Raw genomic sequence first — 8,637 nt, 5'->3', positions numbered from 1 at the left:
GGGGAGCTGCCTGCCGTCCCTGCAGATGCCATTACAAGATGGCGCTCACATCCGGTTCATGCTGAGCAGTAAATAAGTCAGTACACATGCCCGAAGTAATTTTCCACCTTCTAGTCTCTGCCTACCTCGTGGCGTAATATGGGCTGATGAGTTTGCGACCAATCAAGAGTTGCCACGTCCAAGATGGGCTTATTAACCTATATAAGGGCTGGGTTTCCGACATTCGGGGTCTTCGCCCTGTAAGCTTATGCTCTCCCTCTCAAGATACATTAAAGCTTTTCTACAGAAGGATCCTAAGTGTGCCGCGTCGTTCTTGCTGGCGAGACAATAGCGCGGGACACACTGACATGTACAAAAATAGACAGTGGAGACAGCATCATTCACATAATTTCTGTGTTGTAAATGTTTGTAATCACCAGCTGTATTAAACACATTCCAATCACACAATGAAATATTACATAATTTATTCAGCAGACCAGAATACGAATGCCTCCAAATGAATACCTGGAAACTGTCAAAGCTGTGAAGGAATGATCAGTCATGTCTGCCCAGATTTAGTAACAGAATGTAACAAGTATGACACAGAAGGGTCAACGTGTCTGTGCTGTCTCTAAAAATAATTTTGTGTCCATGTTGGTTATGAGAGATTCCTGGGACCTGAAATCTTTTTTCAACCAGAGTTGGCTAATCCAGATTTTACCCAACCTATCTCAACAGTTGTAGATAAAGGCATCCAGAATTCCCCCATTGATGTTCTTACTGAAAGTTCAGCTATATTCAAGGACTTTGGAAATTGCTTGCATAAAGATTTGAAAAGAACTGTAGATACTGGGCTGAAATTAATTGAGGTTCTGAGCCACAGTAGATTGAAGCCCATACCTATTGACATACAAGTTCACACACACCACATGCAGGTGTATGTAGTCTAGATTGGAGGGTTGTTCCTGGCTTCCTGTGTCCCTAGGGGCAGTTACTCCTCTGAAGGGTGGGGCCTGCTGTGGAGAATTGACTAAGGAGAGTTAGCCAAGGAGGGAGGAGCTTTGGTGCCATTTTGGGACAGAAGCGACAGTGGTGGTAGCATGGAAAAAATGTCCCAGGTGTCTTGCCCACATGGACTTGAGAGGGGGCATTTTACTGACCTGGGGCAAGATGATTGGGGGCGGGAGCGTGAGGCCTGGGCAAAAGCTAATGGAGACTGTGGGTGGGGCGTGGAAGTGATCTGGAATTGCAGGCCGCTGAGCCACAGAGTGGAATGAGGCACTGGGTGTTCGCCTTTTGTGGAGCACTAGGTGTTCGCCTTTGTAAATTACTTTATTCCCCCTGCCTAGGATATAAACTATGAAAAATTCAGATAAAGGTGTGGTATGTGGTTTGTCTACCTGCATCAGGAGCAAGGGGCCCTGAGAGAACTTGGCTGACACACACCTCAATTCTATCAAGTGTGCCACATCAAAAAGATTATGAAGAAACTGGGCCTAATATTTGATGTGTCAGTCCAGTGTTTGGGTTCATCATAGCATTGACTTCCTGCTATTGGGGTTAGGGAGATGAAAAAGAGATAATCTTTCCGATGACCTATTTTGTTTGGCCAGCTGGTTCTGAGATTTTAAACTTGACTTGAAATGATAGGGACAAGTATGCGTGTTTATACATGAATATTGAAGTGAGTTTTAGTTCTTTCTGAGCCCTGATATTTTAGCTGGGATTTAGATTAGCTGGGATTTATGGGTATAGATAACGCCACACAGTTTGAATAGGACTCTTCGAAGTGCACAGTGAAAGAGCTTATTTTCATTTCATGCTTTTATAGTTAAAGAAAAAAAGATAGAGAAAAACCTGTAGAGTTGGAGGGAAAAAATGACCAAGTAAAGGATGAATTCAACAAGTCAGCCTCATGAGATGTGGTGCACACTCATGAGCTCCAGTTGTCAGGAGTTGCTCTGCTCCCCTCTTCCTGACTCCCAGCGATTTTTCTCTGCCAGTGCTTTTCAAAGCTTGTCTCCTGGATTAGCAGATGCCTGCTGGTGCTTCCTAAGTACCCCAATCTGTTTCCTACTTTAGAAAAACAAACAAGAATGTTGGACAAGTATGAAAATCTGTAGTGTCATTTCTTATTAAAACAATCAAGTAATTAGCAACATTGTCATATTTAGAATTCCCAATGCCATTCTAATAAAGGCAAAATTTAATTTTATAAAAGATATATAGCTGTTCAGTAATAAAGGTGTAATTGTTTGAGTCTCGGAAATACTTCTGCTAATACAGAGTCGGGAGAAAGAGGTAGAAAAGGCAGAGAAAGGTGGTGTAGAGATAAGAATTACTTGTATAGCTTTCATGTATTCTCTTCTAACCTCTGAAACTTCTGGGAAATGACTCAGTGCTGCAAATACTTGACATGATACATTGTACCTAGACACAAAAATATCTTGTTTCCTACCATTCAGGTTAGTGTGCAAAGGGCACAAGGTTTCACTGCCCATTTCACTGAAGGAAATGTTTAGTGTTTCAAAGATCAGTTACTTTCTTTTTCCAATGAATTTAACATTTAGTGCATGAAAGAGAGCTTAATCATTTTGTGAAACTGAATAGTGAAAATAGAGAACATGAATTTTGCATGATAGGCCTAGGCTATAATAATTAACATGTGACATATAATCAGTCTACACTATAAATGGAAGGAAATGTTCAAAAATTCCAATTTGCTTTCAAATATGTATAAATTAATGAACACTAAGTAATAAATTCAACTAAAAAAGTGATTATTAGAGAAATCACCAGTTTTTGGCTGATTATTTCACTCATCTTTTGAATTTGATATAGTCTATCTTTTGACACTGTGCTTTTGGGGTTTGCCATCTCCATCTTTCTCAGAACCTACTTGGTGCCATATGCCTCACCGTAATATCTACACATTTGGGTGACTAAAGGGTCAGAGCTTAGATGGTCCAGTGGTTATCTCTTCAGATAACCCGTAGTGTCGATACCATTGAATCATTGGTGACCACTTTATTTGCATCTCTTAATCCCCTCACCTCACCTCTCTAATCATATATCAAAGTGCCTATGTGATGTCCCCAAGATATCAAAAGATGTGATAGTTTCATGTTTGTTATTCCTAACAAGAGTTACTGGATCAAAAACATCAAGAACATCAGAACTATCCCTGATTTCTCTTTCATGCATGTGTTTCCAAACCACGTTCCCATTCTGTCTCCATTATTAGTGGCAATCCAGCTAATTATGATGAAGCCATGATCCCTAAGATGACTCTAAGATGCTCCAGAGTGAACTCCTTGTACCCCATCTTAAAATTGCTCCTTTGTTCTTCTCCCCTGGATACCCCAATATGTTCTTTTTAAAAATAGGAAGCTACCTCTTTTAATTTCCCAGTTAAAAATCTTCCAAGAGTTTATTAATACATTCATGAAGAATATCAGAGAATTTCTTCCTGGCCTCCTCTCTTGTCTGGTCCCTCACCACCTGCCATGCTCACTTTGCTCCAGAGTTACTGGTCTTTCCTTCAAACACTCAAACGCCTCTGACATCAGGATTTGTCACTAGCTGTTCTGTTCCCTTCTAGGATGCTGTTCCATCAGGTTAGCTCACACAGCTTGTCATTCACCTCTTTCATGATACTGAACAAATGTCCTTGTATACCTTGTTTTAAACAGTGAAAACCCAAACCTGTACTCCTTGGTTCTGCCAGGAGGAAGGGACTGTATGAAAGTTCATAGTGGTTACGTCCTCTAATGCAGACATTGTATAACCTCCTTGGTTAACTTAGCTTGTCATCATTCACCATCCCCTGACAATCACCTTCATTATAAGAATGAAATATATTTATGTCTTTTATGAATTGCTGTAACTCTAGTGCATATGATTATCTGAAAGAAATATCAATCTCTTCCAAAATATAAAGGATACAAAACATAAAAACAAGGAATAAGAATGTAACTCAGTTGCTAGAGTGCTTGTCTAGCACACATCAAGCTTGGATTCAATACCCAGCACCCCAGGAACTGGGTGTGGTAGCTCATGCCTGTAATCTCCATAATTAGGAGGTAGAGGCAAGGGGATCTAAAGTTCAAAGTTGTCTTCACCTACATAGGGAGTTTGAGCTACCATGAGTAGAGACTCTGTCTCAAAAAATTTTTTAAAAATTTTAAAAAAAGGGGGGCACATGGCTACGTTTTGAAAACAACAAAAACACCTTCAACTATTTGAGACACAGCTCAATCCTTCATTTCCAGGTCTGCCCCTACACACTGTCACACATCCAAATTCAATTCCCACTTACAAAAATCTGACCTCAATTGCGCAACTGGGCTACAATTCAGAAGTGTGCTTCAGGTTCTGTATTTAAGGTCTGAAATAAAGGAATACATGAGATACATCTGGCTTTTAAATTTTGCTATTTCTACCTCCCTACCTACATAACTTCATGCTATATTTTAAAATCCATACGTTTATCTTTCATTACACTTACAATAAAATAACTTCCAATGCTTTATTGAAGGTATTGCTTAATTGGGAAATGCAAACTATGCATATAGTTTTTCCCCACTAAAATTCTAATAGATCTACAGAAAAGGTTCAAAATGTAGAAGTGTCATTATGGCAAAAAATTGTTTTAAAATATAAATATTCTGTACATGAATTGAAAATTGGAGCTGGTAAGATGGTTCAATAGGTAAAGGTGCTTGATAACATACCTGATGACCTAAGTTTGATCCCCAGATCTCACATGGTGGAAGGAGAGAATCAACTCTTATAAGTTGTCCTCTAACGTCCACACACATGTACATGCATGGGCACACACACACACACACACACACACACACACACACACACACACACACACACACACACACACACACACACACACACACACGTATAAACATGGCGCTGAATATCAAAATGAGGGTCTTGTGAATGAATGTTAGCAAGTATTCTGCCTCTGAGCTATAACCCAAGCACAATGATAAATATTTTATTATTCATTTTCCACAAAATTAATTTGCTAATTTTGTATTCTTTCACTTTTATTAATGCTGTACATTTATACCATATATTCCCTGACTAAAGTCTAATTAGGATTTTTACTTCATCAGAAGTAATGTAAAGACATAACTATTCAATTTATTCATCTATTGGTTATGGCATATTTGCTCAGTGTGGTTATAATGTAAGTTCATGCTCTCTTTGATCTATCATCTAACAGCTACATGGATTTAAAAATGCATAACTACATCTCCATATTCTTTCAATAGCCAATTGCGTATGTAAAAAATATTTTCTCTTCAACTCTCTTTTCTGCACATTTAAGATTTCATCTTGGCTGTATTTCATCTACTATATGGTCTTAGAATATTTCCTTTGCTAAGAGTCAGCTGAAACTAGTTCTTTTCATTATAAAAACATTTTTTTTGGAAGTGGATTCTTTTGGCCACTACAATGAAAGGCTTCTTTAATTTTTACTGACTTTCCATTTTACAAAGTTTTCTCAGGATACTAGGTACTAAGTGATATTGTAATATTTTCCTCTTAGTAACTTTGTCAAAGTTTCTTGACTTTTTATTCTGTTTCATTGGTCTCTAAGTTCTTATGACAGGTTTCTAAGCTGTTTTGATGACTAGACTTTTAGAACATATCTTTAAGCTCATATCATATGAAGTCTACACCTTTGTTAATTTTTTTCAGGGACCCTTTGGATATATGGGATATTTTGAGATGCCATATTGTTAGAATATTTTATCATATTCCTATAAAATACCTTTGAAAGTATTACAGAGATTGTATTGAGTGTGTAGATTACTTTGGACAGTATAGGCATTCCAAAAATATTTATTAATGTAGGCGGTATTTCCGTTTGTCTCTTCAGTTTGCATCCTTGATGGTTTGTAGTTCAACAAATCTTTACCTCTTCAGTTAACTTTATTCCTAACTGTTCTGAGTGAGGAGAAAACTTCCTCTTGCATCATCTCCCATCCCACTGATGGCAATAGTCCTGGTTCTGGTGCTCACCTAGGAACGCTCGCATCAAGGCACAGTCAGTAATCTAGGTATATTTCAGCAGATAAGGAAGCAAAATCAGAAAGTAAACACACCCCACAGAGCGAAGGATGAACCAAACCAAACAATGGTAAAGGATCTGCCTGTAGAAGGTAGAGTTTTCAGTCCTGGTCTATCATCTCTCTTCCCCTTGTCCAACCCTGGTGGCAGGTAGGGGTAGTCTCCAGAAATAGGCAGAGGCTTACTTAAAGGTCATCCTTACCCACAATTCAACTTACTACAATTAGATGGAGTACATGCATGCATATACATAGTGGTGTGACTACCTATCTTAGCTTCCTTTGTTTCTGTTGCTGTGATAAAATACTCTAGCAAAGACAATTTAAGGGAGAAAAGAGTTTATCTGTCTTACAAATTCAGATTACAATCCAACAACTGTAGGGAAGTCAAGGGAGCAGAAACTTAGAGTAGCTAGTTAGTCTTATCACAGCCAAGAGCAGAGAAGAGCATGTTAACATGTGTATGCCAGTGCTGGGCTCACCCTCTCCTTTTCATGCAGCCTAGGGCCCATCAAGTGAAATGGAACTGCTCACATTCAGAGTAGGTCTTTTCACCTCAGTAAATCTGCCACAGGCATGACCACAGGCCAACCTAATCTAGACAGTTTCTCTTTGAGAATCCCTTCCCAGATGATTCTGTATTCTGTCAAGTTGACAACGCTAATTATCACACTACCCATAAGCTTGAGATGTTTATTAGAGTTCAGTGATGCCTTGTATGTGTGATGTGTGATGGAGTGGGTTGGGGCCTGTGGAGAGTAGAGTTGTTGTTTTTCCCAGAGCTTTGTCCTTTCTCTTACCTGGTCAGCTTGGCTACCTCACATCCAGCTACAAGCCCATTTATTAACATTCCTCAGTGTTCCCGACCTCACAATTTTAATCCCAACATTCGTTACCCACAATATGATTTTTTTCCTATTGATGTTGCTGTGAATAGTACTTCTTTTTCAGATACTTTGCTGTTACTCAACTGAAATACCATTGAATTTTTATTTAATTGCTACACTTTTTCCAATTTACTTATTTCTTCCTAAGCTTTTTGATGGAGTCTTTAGGCTTCCATGCACAAGTCATGTAACTTGAAAAGACAGGTGATTTAATTTTATCCTACCTGACAGAGATGGGTATTATATTATTCATTTATACAGTCTCTATCAGTTGACTTAGCTTAATATCAATAAAGTTTTATCCATCTAAAATATATTTGTTTGGTAAAAAGAATTCTGAAGATAATTTTATTTTTAAAACATGAAATGAAATGTAGAAATTATAAGAACTCAAACAAAAAATGATGAGTTTGAGGAGATGAGCTTTCAATAGTGCTTTTTGTGCTATAAAAGGTTGAAAATGTAGTCATTGCTCAGAACAATCAATAACAAATATTATTGTGTATTTGTTGTAATTTCCTATGGGTTTTATAATTTTTTCCCTCATGATATAAATGATATAATTAGAATTTGTGATAAAAAACATTGTAATACTGTTTATACTTGTATAGGATGCACAAAATTGAAAGTTTAGTCAGAATAAGAGGAAATAAGGAAAAAAAAGGAGAAAGGAAAAGAAAGATTATTCTAGTGTAGAGAATCCAGCGTTCTCTTATCCAGTGCTGTTTATGACATAGGTATGCATGATCAGCCCCCTTATCATACAGAATAGGTAAAAAAAATTGTGAGACACTTATACAAGGACACATTATATGAGAGCATCACTTTGTCCTTTCAACAGGAGCCCAGAGGGTCCCGTATTCTAGAGGTGTGTGATGAGAAAAACTGATTTCAAGTGTGAGAATTTCCTGTATAACCTTCTGTGGTGCATTAGTAAGAAGTCTACTTTTCCACCCTTGACTCCCTCTGAGCCTTCACAGAGCAGTCTGTGAAGATCACAGGCATTGTTGTCCTAGATTTCTGTCATTGAATTTCACCTTTTCAGTTCCCACAGGCCTCCTGTGAGTAACCGTACCTCATTAAAAAAATGCATAGCTTTGTGGAAAAGGTCAGAGCTCAATTACTCTAATTAAAAGGACATTTAATAACATTTAATTCACTTTAATAAATGTTATTAAGTGTAATATACAAATTATATATATATATATACACACAAAGGCGCACGCACACACACACGCACACACATGCACACACAGAGATCAGTCTTCATGGGCCCCATGTTTAGAGCTCAGTTTTACCCATTGTTGGATTTTATTTTATTGTGAAAATGAACACACCATTCATTTCTATTACAGCATTGTGAGTTTTCATATAAGCATTTAACATTTCATGGTGTTATTCCTATGAAAACTGAGCTTAGCTTATATAGAACATCCTTTATTTGTGAACATCTTTGTTTTTCACTAATTTATTGTTTTTTATTGCTCCATCAAAAATATTTTGTCAAAATTAGAGTATCTTTAAATTGCTTATTTTTACCATAATAACTATGCTCAATGTTCGAGGGGAATTTTTAGACTCCGCCCATTTTGACTATATCAGGTTGTTTAGGTTCTTATGACAATTACTATAGCACAGACCCTGACATCACTCAGCTGCAGAGATGAGCAGCTGCAGAG

The 8,637-nt window shown here is 37.7% G+C and overlaps 1 pseudogene; it reads left to right on the top strand.

The window, feature by feature from the left end:
- Window positions 1-297: 297 nt before the first annotated feature.
- LOC115069419 lies at window positions 298-929 on the top strand (annotated as a pseudogene).
- The last annotated feature ends 7,708 nt before the right edge of the window (window positions 930-8,637 follow it).

Source organism: Nannospalax galili, unplaced genomic scaffold, assembly GCF_000622305.1.
Source record: "Nannospalax galili isolate Female #2095 unplaced genomic scaffold, S.galili_v1.0 scaffold1313, whole genome shotgun sequence".
Lineage (NCBI taxonomy): Eukaryota > Metazoa > Chordata > Mammalia > Rodentia > Spalacidae > Nannospalax > Nannospalax galili.
The sequence above is the reverse complement of the archived record's forward strand: the minus strand, read 5'-3'. Positions and strand labels throughout refer to the sequence as shown.